Here is a 12,193-nt window from a genome sequence, read left to right on the forward strand (position 1 = left end):
AAAAAAAAAAGAATCAGGAGATCACAAAACAGAATCCGTGTTTCCCTGTGTGCTTTATTTTTATTAATTTTTGAATTTTTGACTTATTAATTTTCATTCCTAATTTAAGTTTGATATTTGCCTTGAGTCTTTTTGAGAGAAAGAGATAGATAGATAGATAGATGATAGATAGATAGATAGATAGATAGATAGATAGATAGATAGATAGATAGATGGTAGATAGATAAATACAGAGAACACGGATGGATGAAATTGGATGGCTTGGAAGGTAGAGAGGAGCTGGTAGGAGCTGGGGCACGGAGAATATTATAAAAATACATTGCATGAAAAAAATTTATAAAAATGAAGGGACTGGTCTAAAATGAACTGGTTTAGAAACCAGTTGTCCCAAGTGTGCTCCTACTATGAAAACATGCTGCTAAGGCTAATTTGTTCATTTTACACTTCACAATTTTTGGCTTTGACTGTTAAAGTATTTGTACTTCCTTATTCTTTCACTGTTCAAAAGTTTCGGTAAATTTCTACTTGATTTTTCTAAAATTAACTCACTGTGAATGGAACAACTCAATTACTGAGCTCCTGCATTACTAGCTCTAGGTCACTCTAAGAGGAAAAGTCAGCAAAGATGGAAACAAAAGAGAAAAATGTTACATATGTCAGATGGTATGTTTTCAAAATCACCAGCCATTATGTAGGTCAGGCTGGTGTGAAGAAGAAAGACTGTGTGGCTTGAGCCCTGGTTAGCCATAGTATCATGCATCATGAGGTTAATGACAGCTCCAAGTGCACAGAAGATGAGTGATAATTCACACACATACAAGGATTCCAGAATTCAAGAAATGGATTACTGTTTTCTGTTTGTTTCTTTTACTTTTTCTGCTGCTTGATTTTACTTTATATCATTAATTTCTACTGCTGTCATCATGGTTGTAATTGTTCTTTCTTGTGAAATGTAGAAATGATAACAATGGATCAATGAAGCAGAATTCGGGGCCAAGAACTAAACCCACACAGGCATGTCTTCTTCAACTAAAGTGTCCAAAATAAACATTGGCTGGAAGATGGCCTCTTCAATGGATGGTTGTGGGAAAACAAAATTTTCTTTCCACTTCTTTCCTTGCAGAAAAATAAAGCAGATCAAATATTTTAATGCAAGATATGAAAAATTTAAACATCTCAAAACACAGGCATAGGCAAAGATTTTTTTGTAAAGATCTCCAATAATACATGAAATAACAGCAGCAACAACAACAAAAATCAATGGGATTACATGATATTAAAATGCTTCTGCACAGCAATAGAAATAAACATCAGAGTGAACAGTGCCTACAGAGAGGACTATCAGACAAGAAATTGACATTTATAACACATAAGACGCTGTAAAAATTAGACACTAAAAATCAAATTATCCAATCAATAAATGGGCTAAAGAACTCAATGATAACATCTCAAAAGAGGGAATACTACCAGTCAATAAATATTTGAAAAAAAAGTATTCAGCATTTTTAGCTATCAGGGAAATTAAAATTGTTTTGAGATTCCATCTCACCTCAGCCAGACTAATTATATTCAAGAAAATATATGACAAAATGCTAACAAGGCTGCAGAGAAGGAAAAGCTTTATGTACCACTGTTGGGAATGGATAGAAGAGCAGCTACTGTGGACATCAGCATATTGTGTCCCTATGAAACTGAAAATATGCCACGATGTGACCCAGCTACATCACTATATTAAATCATCACTGCATCAATATATACATGGCTATTTTCTTGAGGAACTTTAAATCGGCATACCACAGAAATTCCTTGAATGTGTGTACTTCTGTACAGTTTACAGTACCTAAGAAATGGAGCTAACCTAGGTTGTAGATGACTGATTTTTTTTTCAGGTATAAAGTAAATTAAAACCATGGAGTTTGCACAATAATGGATGAAGCTGTAGATTATCATATTTTCCAAACTAAGTAGATTTGGGAAGACAGATACAGTATGTTTTCCTGTATGCATAGTGTGATATTTAAATACTGTGTGTGTGTGTGTGTGTGTGTGTGTGTGTGTATGATGAAATTAGAGAAGGCCTTTGAGAAGAGAGGTAGAAATCTGATGGGAATGAGCAGGAAGTGAAAAAGAATAACTGAATTCACGTGACATGAAAACAGATCTTCTATCTGGGGAAAAGAAGACCAGTGAGGGGATGTGAGATATGGAGTAGGATTCTGGTGCAAAGGAGAGAAAAAGAACAAAGAATAATGGTTGTAATGGTATAATGTGATAATAACAAAATGAAATCCATCACTTCATATAATTAAAATAAATAATTAAAAACCATATTTTATCATTTTCTAAACTATATTACACTGACAGGGAAAATTCTATTCTCTGTTAAAAATGATAAAAAAAAAGTCATGTAACTAAAACAGGCATTATTACCAAGGCATGGAGGAATCATTCTTGACTTGCTTCTAATTGAGAAGCCAAATAGCAGATTGAATTTTGACACTGGATACTATTTAATTCCATGACTGTCAGTTCTTTTCTAAGACCGCACAGCTGTTATTGTTATTCATTGTGGTATTTTTAAAATTACTTCTATCATTATTCAAATGCTGGGAGAAGATACTTTCAACCCTTTATGTCTCTCCCCTAAAGATTATTTCCTCGTTGGTGCTTTGTGATCTGGCTGAATCCTAAACTCCCTTAAAGACCACGTGAATTTAACTTTTAGGGTAGGGAGACTATGCTATAGTCTTCATGTGAACAAAATGACAGAGAATATTGGCAGCTAAGGATGTTATCAGCACAAAAAAGCAAAGCAGATTTGGTCTCAATTTTCTCTTCTTTCAAGCCCTTTATGTTGTTATAGGAAAACAACAGTTCCTTCCTGTATGTTTGCAAATTAAAAGTAACTTTTGGTGATGGTCAGAGACAAGGCTATACTCCAAGTCTTCTAGAAGCTTTGTTTTTGTCCCTCTTTTTGTTTTTTCCCATAGAAATCACTTCTGTACTGTTTCCTGGGAGAAGAGTTAGTAATCACTGTTACAATATCCATTTTGATTTGTTTGCTATCAAGAGCACTGAAGTGTGTCAGGTGGAATTTGGTACTCAGAGCATCAGGGAAAGTATGTGCTTTTCTTGTTCATTTCAGTTTGCTTCTGCTTGTCTCCAGGTATCCATCTTTCCTGGATTTTTAGATTTCTTAGACCCAAGAGAGAATTTTCAGTCTCCTTGTTGATATGATTGGTCATAAATTTTATGTTATAAAACTGATGGGTATGTCTGTTAGGTTTCAAGAAATGGTCTTGTTAACCTTTGTGTTTTGAAGAGTCACCCTGATCACCAATGTCTAACAAAATTCATCAACTTCAAAATTCGAAATTTCACTCATATCAACTATATTTACCAGATTTAGGGGAGTTTTGCTGTTTTCCTTTTCTTTATTCCAAGTTACAATTTTTTTAAAAAAATCTTAGAAATAATAGTGAATGTTTCATACCTGTCTTTGGGTCAGCAGGAGGGCTCTTTGTGTAAATGCTTCTGTCACCAAGATTGATGATCTCTGGGACCAACATAGTGGAAGGGGAGAACTGTCTCCCAATGGTTTCCCCCTGATCTTTACATGCCTGCTGTAGCAAACACACACACACACACACACACACACACACACACACACACACACACACACAAATAATTACGTATAATGCATTAAAATGATCAGAGAAATTAAAAGTGTCTTTACAGTCAGGTAACTAATTGTTAGACAAACCAGTCACACGGGTAGTTATGTTAAACAATTTTCGTATAAGATTATATCTATAGGCATTGGCTTTATTAATTCATGAGTGAGTTATTTTAACATAGTCTTTAAATGTACTCATGTTAGATGCATGCCTTACTAAATTCTGTACCTAAATATTTAAGCTTGTGTTATCACATAGTCGATGTTCACTTAATGTTTATCTAATAAGCAAATATAGAAATTTCTTAGATTGGGAGTTTGTTTTTTATCTTTAAAGTTATACTTATTTTATGATTTATCAATTTTTCTAAGTGACAGACATAGATGTGACAAAAAAATCAGAAAAAAATATTGCATAAGAATGTTCATCTTAGATTTAATAACAATATATCCCACATGAGTACAACTGATGTATTTTCCCCAAAGGTAGGAGTATAAAAAGTTTCTTTTACCTAATGTGCATCTTTATAAAAGACTAGTACTTTACATATATTTATGCAAATATATTCATTTTAGAAGGGGAACATTTCATTTCACACTATTGTTAAATAGGATTGATTTAAAAGTAAAAAGGTAATTTTATGTGTTTATTTTTAATAAGATAAATTTTACAGGATCTAATTGACGTCTATTATATCTCCTACTAATATCTTAATTTGTTATGACTTGCGCGAAATCCTTTAACGCAAAGCATGAAAGAAAAAAAATCTTACAAATACCCTTCCAATGAATTTCATTATGCACAAAATGCACCAACTGATACGTATAAATGAGATACTGGATAATGTTTCTTTTAAGATCTTATTCATTAGAACAGATGCAAGACACTCTACTGTGCTCTTGCATCAATGATGTGCTTACTCGCTCAACTCAGGCAAAAAACCCAGATTCCCATTTCCCTGTTTTTCTCCTTTAAAGTCTGTTGTCTGTGTCTTGCCTTGTTCCCAAAATGTCATGGGATAATTGATCCAGCACCTTCACTTGTATCATGGTAATCCTTTAGGGTAGAAGGCAAGGAATAAGCTAATGATATGATACTGCCATTTTTCTAAAGAAGAGGGAAGCTTGCCATTACCACAAACACAACTCTAAATGTATTCATCAGATATGTTAAACATAGCACAGGAACTGGGAAGTCACAACCTAGGTAATAATCTATGGTTGACTTAAAGAAGTTTCCTGAATTTTAAGGGTTAACTGTGTTGAAGAATTAAGGTTCTGTTTCTCATAAGCATAACCATGATTTTAAATATAAAATGCTTGTTTTCTGTTTCTAACATGATATTTTCTCCATAATACATATGGAAACTTGCATACATTTGTTGTATGCATTGATGCTTTATCTCAATCATGAAATAATAAAGTAGATCAGAACACACTATTAATGGGAGTGAGAAATAACTGTGCAGCATTTTGTGCAGTGTAAAAAGCCGCTGAACTTTTTACCCCTGTGGATTATATTTATAATATAAGATGGAGTAGCAGCAGTAAGCTTTGAGTTTTTCTGCAGCTCAGCATGTTGGCAGAGTCTGATATCAGATCTGAGATATTATCTGCGATACATGGAGCAGATTAAGCAATTTACCTGGTTGTACTTCCTGAGCGCAAATGGGTTTGTTGTTGAAGAAAGGGCAGTTGGAATCAAAAAGTCAGCAGAGTGTCTTTTCAGTACTGCAATTCCTCCTTCACTGAATGTCTGTGATGTCTTGTACTGTTTGAGTCACCTTGAAGAAGAGGGAAAAAGACCTGATCTCTCCTCTCAAGGGCTTCTGAAGGGACCCGTTATCTGATAAAGGTGCAGCCATCAAAGACGTATATAGGATTCTTTTAAACAGTGTCAGTGGTGCAGAAAAGAAAATTGTTAATTTTATGTGGGTGTCATAGATTCTAGGAAAGATGGGATGTTGTTCACTCATTCAATCCAGTTCTTTAACTTAATCTTTCAACAACAAAAAGGTGAACTCCTGCTGTGTGTCTATGGTTATTTTAGGCACTAGTCTTGCAATGTTGCCAAGGGTAAGCATTAAAAAGCAAAACCGAGGAAGAGACATTGCATGATGTTTACTCTGAAACATGATGAATCCACTGATAGATAGAATAAAATGACTATCAAGGAATCAAATGGAGAAAGGATGATATAAATCAATAGATAATAACTTGCAGTAAGACAAATAAGACTGGAGATCTAATGAGCAACTGAAGAATTATGGTTAATAACTCTATTAAGCTCAGCTTTTTCTCAGGATAACAGATGCTAGACGTGTATGTATGTTCATGCGTGTGCTAGTGTGCATGCACAACTGTTCACATGCATATTCATGAGAGGGGACTAACTAGAGTGTCATTCATTAGTCATCATTCACTTTTTATTTGGATTGTTTTTGGACACAGGGTTTCCTATTGCCTGGAACTCAAGTGGTCTACACCTACTGACCAGTGAGCTTGGGATCTGTTTCTCTCCCTCCAAGAACAGAAACAGTTTGATATTTGGTGTTGATTGTGTTCATATTCTACTCAATGCCTGCAATATTCTTTAGGTGATTTAAAATTTTGTACATAGTTTCTTAAATAAATACATTAGTATCAATACTCTTTCGAATTCTCAAAATATTTCTTGTTTTATCATGCCTGAAAATGGTTGCATAAAAAGAAATGAAAACAGTCGCACAAAAAGAAATCGAAAGGATGTAAGCAAAACTGAGAAGTAAATTGAGTTGAATGTAGAAAAGTGAACAGAAAATTCTTATGAATATTTGATATACTTAAGCTACTCTCTTCTGGGTTGCAGATCTCTGTATATCAATTCACCATATGTTGCATTTGAATTATGAAAAATAAACTAGGTAGACAATTTTGAAACTAAAATAATTAACAATAAAAAAAACACCTGGATGTTATAAAAATGTAAAATTTAATTAAGGATTAACGTCACTGTGCATAATGATGAACTCCATAGCCCTCTTAACCAGAAAGTGCCTACTCTGAGAGAGTTTGACTTGAAATATTCACACAAGAAGCAAAAGTTAGTGATACTAGAATGACGCTGTTCCTTCGTGTTCACTTATCTGGAATTGTGCAATTGGTATAAGAATCTGAAAAAAATATTTGATTTTTATGATTTGGTTTAGGAACTTGTGGTCTGTGATGGGGATTTGCTCATGACTACTTCAAAGAAGTGTGTGATAAACTAAATCAGCACCGAAGGAAATAAGAGTTAGATTACATAAAAGACGTGGCATTGGGGAAATTTAGTGTGTGCATTCTACTTGCTGATGAGTAGCCTTGGTTCTTCATAGAACCCCTCTGGTTTTAGCTTCCCTGAATGGTGACTGGAGAACTTTGCAGAGCTTGGATGTAGACTTTTGAGTAAGGAAAGGAAAACAATTTCCTAAGACTTTGGAGCACAAATCAAAACTTCTGGCCCAGCATTCAGTTTAAGCTTTCATCCGCCATATAGAATGGTATCAGTGTTTATAGCAGAAACAGCAAAGAAGCTGAATTTGCATTACTATGTAAACACAAGCAATACCAGTGTGTCAGCCAATTTTCCTCTGTTATTGAAGAGTTTATAATACTGATTTTTATTAGAAGAATACCATTTCAAGACTGAGAAAATGACTTTTTCTCCTCATACATGTATATCACTGTTATCTTAATAAAGTTGTTATTACATTGTTTATTTGCACTGACTCCGATTCCTAGAATTTCCATTATGTAAATTTAGCCCCCACGCAAAACACTTTGTATGGCAATTGGTTTTTCAATTTAAAAGTTTTCTCCAGTTTAATACCCCTCCCCAAGCTTCATTTTTTTCCCTTATAGTAACTTTACTCACTTGCAGTTTATAATTTAAACAACTGGGATAAAAATGCTGCATATGAATTATTAGGGTGTTCTTTCAATCTGTACACAAGACAAATTCTACTTGAACTTTCAAGAGATTTAGGATATTTCTTAAAGTTTAGCTTATGAAGTTAGAACATGTGACTTTGTAAAAGATAATCAAGTAGCTTAATATTGCACTGGAAATTTATTTTTCTCTCACAAAAACATTGAAAACAAATCATGATGCCATGTTTTCTTTCCAAGAACAAAGAGATACAAGACATGACCTTCTAAGCCTTATTTGAATAGATCTCTCATTGCTTATTGAATAAGTATTAGTTAAAGTGATCTCCATTCTCTTCTATACAAATGAAGGTATTTGGCTGTGTGAAGGATTTCTAGCACTTGAGTATTAATAAGAGATTTAGAAATAAATAAGAAATAAGAAATTTAGACATTCTGTGGTCTCGGATTCAGTACTACTAGCTAAATTTAGTGCTGAACAGATTGGAAAAGAGGCACTTTGAAGCTTCTTGTGCTGCAATGAAATCAATAAATTCTTATCACAGTTCCATTTTGGTAGCAGGGGGCTAGACCCTGCATTTCTAGGCAGTCGTAACTGTTTAAGAAGATCCAAGAAGCTAGCCTTGAGCAGTGAGAACTGAGTTGTTCGGCTGTAAACTTGGTTGAACATTGGCATTACCAAAACTGAAAATTACCAGCATCTGGTTCTTCCCTGCCACTACCTGTACTTTGATATGACTAGTGTGGATGCTTTCTGGGTATCATTATTTTAAATTCACCTCAGGTTGTTCCAATATGCAGTCCAGATTGAGAATAGCTGCTCAAGTAAAAGTGAATGTACACATCAATAGATTGGATTGTCTTTCTTGCTATCTCCCATACATAATAAAAGTGCATTTAAAATAAGATTATTGCTTGAATTAGTGAATGTCATTTTTATTGATTATAACACAAAAGAAACATGCTTTAAAACACATTGCAAGTTTAGTTTTTGTTCTGGACATCTTTAACTATGGCTTAACAACTATCAGTGGGCACCATTAATTTAACAATGTTAAAATATAAATCTTGCAAGCCTTATATTTCCAATCTGATAACATCAAGCACTTACTATGATCAATTTAATATTAAAAATAAGGCAGAAGTTGTTATTCATTGTTTGTTTTTTTCATTTCTGTATTCATTTTCTCCAAATAGTACAATACCAGCTGAAGCAGTTACAGCCATCCTATCTGGTAAGGAAGAATATTTGGACCACTGAGATATTTGAAAGTTGCCTGTGCAGGATAATCACACAGCAAACAAGACTGAGTCAGATTTTTATTGTTGTAAATTCTTTACCCATGAATTACTTCTTTACTATCCATATTCTAGGGAAAATCGTTCTAGTTACCTCATCCACTGATACCTTCCCTCTTAACAAGTAGCTGGTAATGAATATGGAGGATTAAGATCTTTCCAAGGGTGTTAGCTATATTTCACCTTGCTATTATGCAGGAGGTTATATAATTAACATGCCCATAGCAAAATAAAAAAAAAACAAGTTTAAGAAGCTTTTTTTAAAGAATTGGTGTTAAGAGGTTTTCTTTTTTGATAGTATAGTATTTGGCAATGTTCTGTAGCATGCTCTAATAGAAGACTTGGATAACCATTATGGTTGTAATAATTTGACAACCCTTAGACATCTAACAATGCTTGTTTCCCTTTTATAAATAGCATCTGAATTTTTCAATTGTAAATCTTCAGAAAAATATGAGTTACTCACTTTAAATATTATTGTGTGACTATAGAGATGGCTCATATTGTTTTGTGATTTTTACATATAATCACTCTATTTGTAAGTTAATATATGCAGATGCAGACAGCAACATCTATTCAAACAAGTTTTATCCCCTTTCAGGAGTATCCTATGCATATTCATTTATTTAGAAATATATTCTGATATTCTTAAGAATCAGTGTGATTTGAATTAACTTACATTCATTCTCATGTGGTCTTAATCTTACATAAGATTGTGTGTGTGTATATATACATATATATATATATATATATGCAAATTTGTTATCTTTATGTATGTGCATTTGTGTGTCTGATGTTGACACTGGCCTAAAGTGGCTTTGTAACAATTAATATTGTTTGCCTTTTTTAAACCCTTTTTCTGAAGCTAGTTTATTAACTGAATACCAAATTTTATAGATAAGACAAACATCTAGGGCTCAAGAAACATCGAAGAAAAGGGGAAAGAAGATTGTATGAAACAGAAAACCAGGATGCTACAGCATGATAGTATCTTCTAGATGTAAGAAGGAAGTTGCAGTCATGAAATCTCAACAATGTGTTTGCCTAAATAAAGCCTGCATAATGACAAGTAGCAGTCCAGTGGTAGTACAGTAGTAGTGGAATTTCATAAGGCCCCACCCCTCAATGACAATTTATAGCAAACCAATGGCTGCTGAAAGAAGGATGTTCAATCTTCTCACGGGACAAGCTCTGGTAGTTTAGCCAACTCCAGGTGTCAGCTCTAAGAACATATCTATAGAAGCAATATGTTGTTGATACAAAGCATGATTAGAGACCGTTAAGAAGAACTACGCATGAACATACTTAACAACATGTCACGGGTGGTCAAATTTCCAGAAACAACTCCATTTCATGTACTTTGTTCAGTTGTTCTTGAAAATGCAAGTAAAAACTTGAAACTGACCTCAGGAGCTTCCAGTACTTTAGCAGTACAAAATATGAAAGGACTTGTAAACAGTCCTCCATAACTTTATATTGAAAAAAAATTTTTCCTGTGTACCTTTTCTAGTCTATCTTTTGTAATATTCAGACACACAATTTGTACCCAACACCACCATGCACATGAATGAATATTTTGGAGATTTGATTAATTTGAATTGTGTTTTTAAAATGTCTGTTGTTTTATTTTCCTTTTAGAAGTCTATCTCACCAAAAATTAAACTAAATATATTTCTGCATTAGTAGTGGAATATGATTTATCTCATTAAAAAATAAATTGATGTCATTATAACCCACATTAAAAGTAAAACCATGGCAAATATATTTTGATAAGCCTGTAAATGATTCACATAGCAAAGGCCCCATATGAATATATACATATCTACAGATTAAATATTTTAGCAAGTATGCTTCACGTTTCCTTTAAAACTATTTTTTTCTGTTTTAATATTTAGTGAGTAACAATAAAAATAACAAATTGAAGGATATTTTGGCTAAATTTTCATTTAAATAATAGCAAAATTGAATAGAAGATAAGGACACTTGTTTTGAGTTTTTAAGACAGACACTTCACATGTAGCTGAGGCTACCCTTTAGTGCACAATCCTCCTGCCTCACTCCCTCAGTACTGGGATTATATGTTTGTACCACAAAGTGTGACTCAAGTATTTTAAAGGGTAGATAATTATAGGAGGATAAAGTGATCCTAAGGATTTGAAATATAAAAACACCATGGCATCCTCTTAACAAAATCCCATTTACATTCTGCCATATTTTCTCTAAATGTCAATGTGTGTGTTTATACACACAACAATTTCAAAAAAAAATGTTGAGCATTGAATTTGAAACTTAACTAACAAACATAGGTTGTACATTATTTTATATTTTATTTTTATTGTTTTAAAATACAGATTGATCCACATTGCACAAAATTAGTTCATTATTATGGATACTTCTATATTTATGTAACATAGGCTTTTAATATTTTTAAGGTTGAGATCCACGTTGATTGTCTTGAATTTTTCCCATTACAAACATTATGATATCAGCATTATTATGGGTGTGTGTCTTCATACATGGATTTATTTTTATTAGTTCTTTGAGAGTTTCATACAATGTGTTTTTATAAAACTTTATTCTTTAAAATTTTCGTATATGTTATTTATTTAGTCTTTTCTTATACTTTACATCCTAACCACAGATTTCCCTCCCTCCACGCCTTCCTGTGCCCCATTTCTCCTCTCCCAAGATCCACTCCTCTTCTGCTTCCCTTGAGAAAAAAGTAGGGTTTCCAGGGATATCAACTGAACATGGTATAGCAAGTTACAATAAGACTACAATAAGACTCATATCAAGGCCAGACTAGGCATCCCAATAGTAAGGAAAGGGTCCGAGAGCAGCAAAAGTGTTCAGAAACATTCCCATTTCCACCAGCTTTTTATACAGGTTATTTATTATTTAAGACAATGTTAGTTTCTGGTAAGAACAAAATCTGCTTCATCAGAGACAAAGAAGATACTCATTTCTTTTCTGTCATGGTCCAGACTTTTGTGTTGCCTTGCTTATAATAATTTATAAGTGCTGCTCTTCTTAGATCATTCAGCTATAGCAGAGGAACAAGACTTCTTAGTTATAGTGCCTGCAAGTGACATACATCATTTTCTTTCCATATATGGCCCAGCTGCCTTGCCTGGATGCACATGAAGCTGCGATATCGAGTTCTAGCAAACTGTTTCTCACAGAAGCTAAAGACTGCCATACAGTATGTTTTAGGCATATGCAACTGCTTCTCTCAAATCTTTCCAAGCCTTAGCGATCGATCATTATGGAAGAGGGAGAGGAGTGGATATATGAGCTAGAAGTGGCGGG

This window comes from Microtus ochrogaster, unplaced genomic scaffold (assembly GCF_000317375.1).
Source record: "Microtus ochrogaster isolate Prairie Vole_2 unplaced genomic scaffold, MicOch1.0 UNK6, whole genome shotgun sequence".
NCBI lineage: Eukaryota > Metazoa > Chordata > Mammalia > Rodentia > Cricetidae > Microtus > Microtus ochrogaster.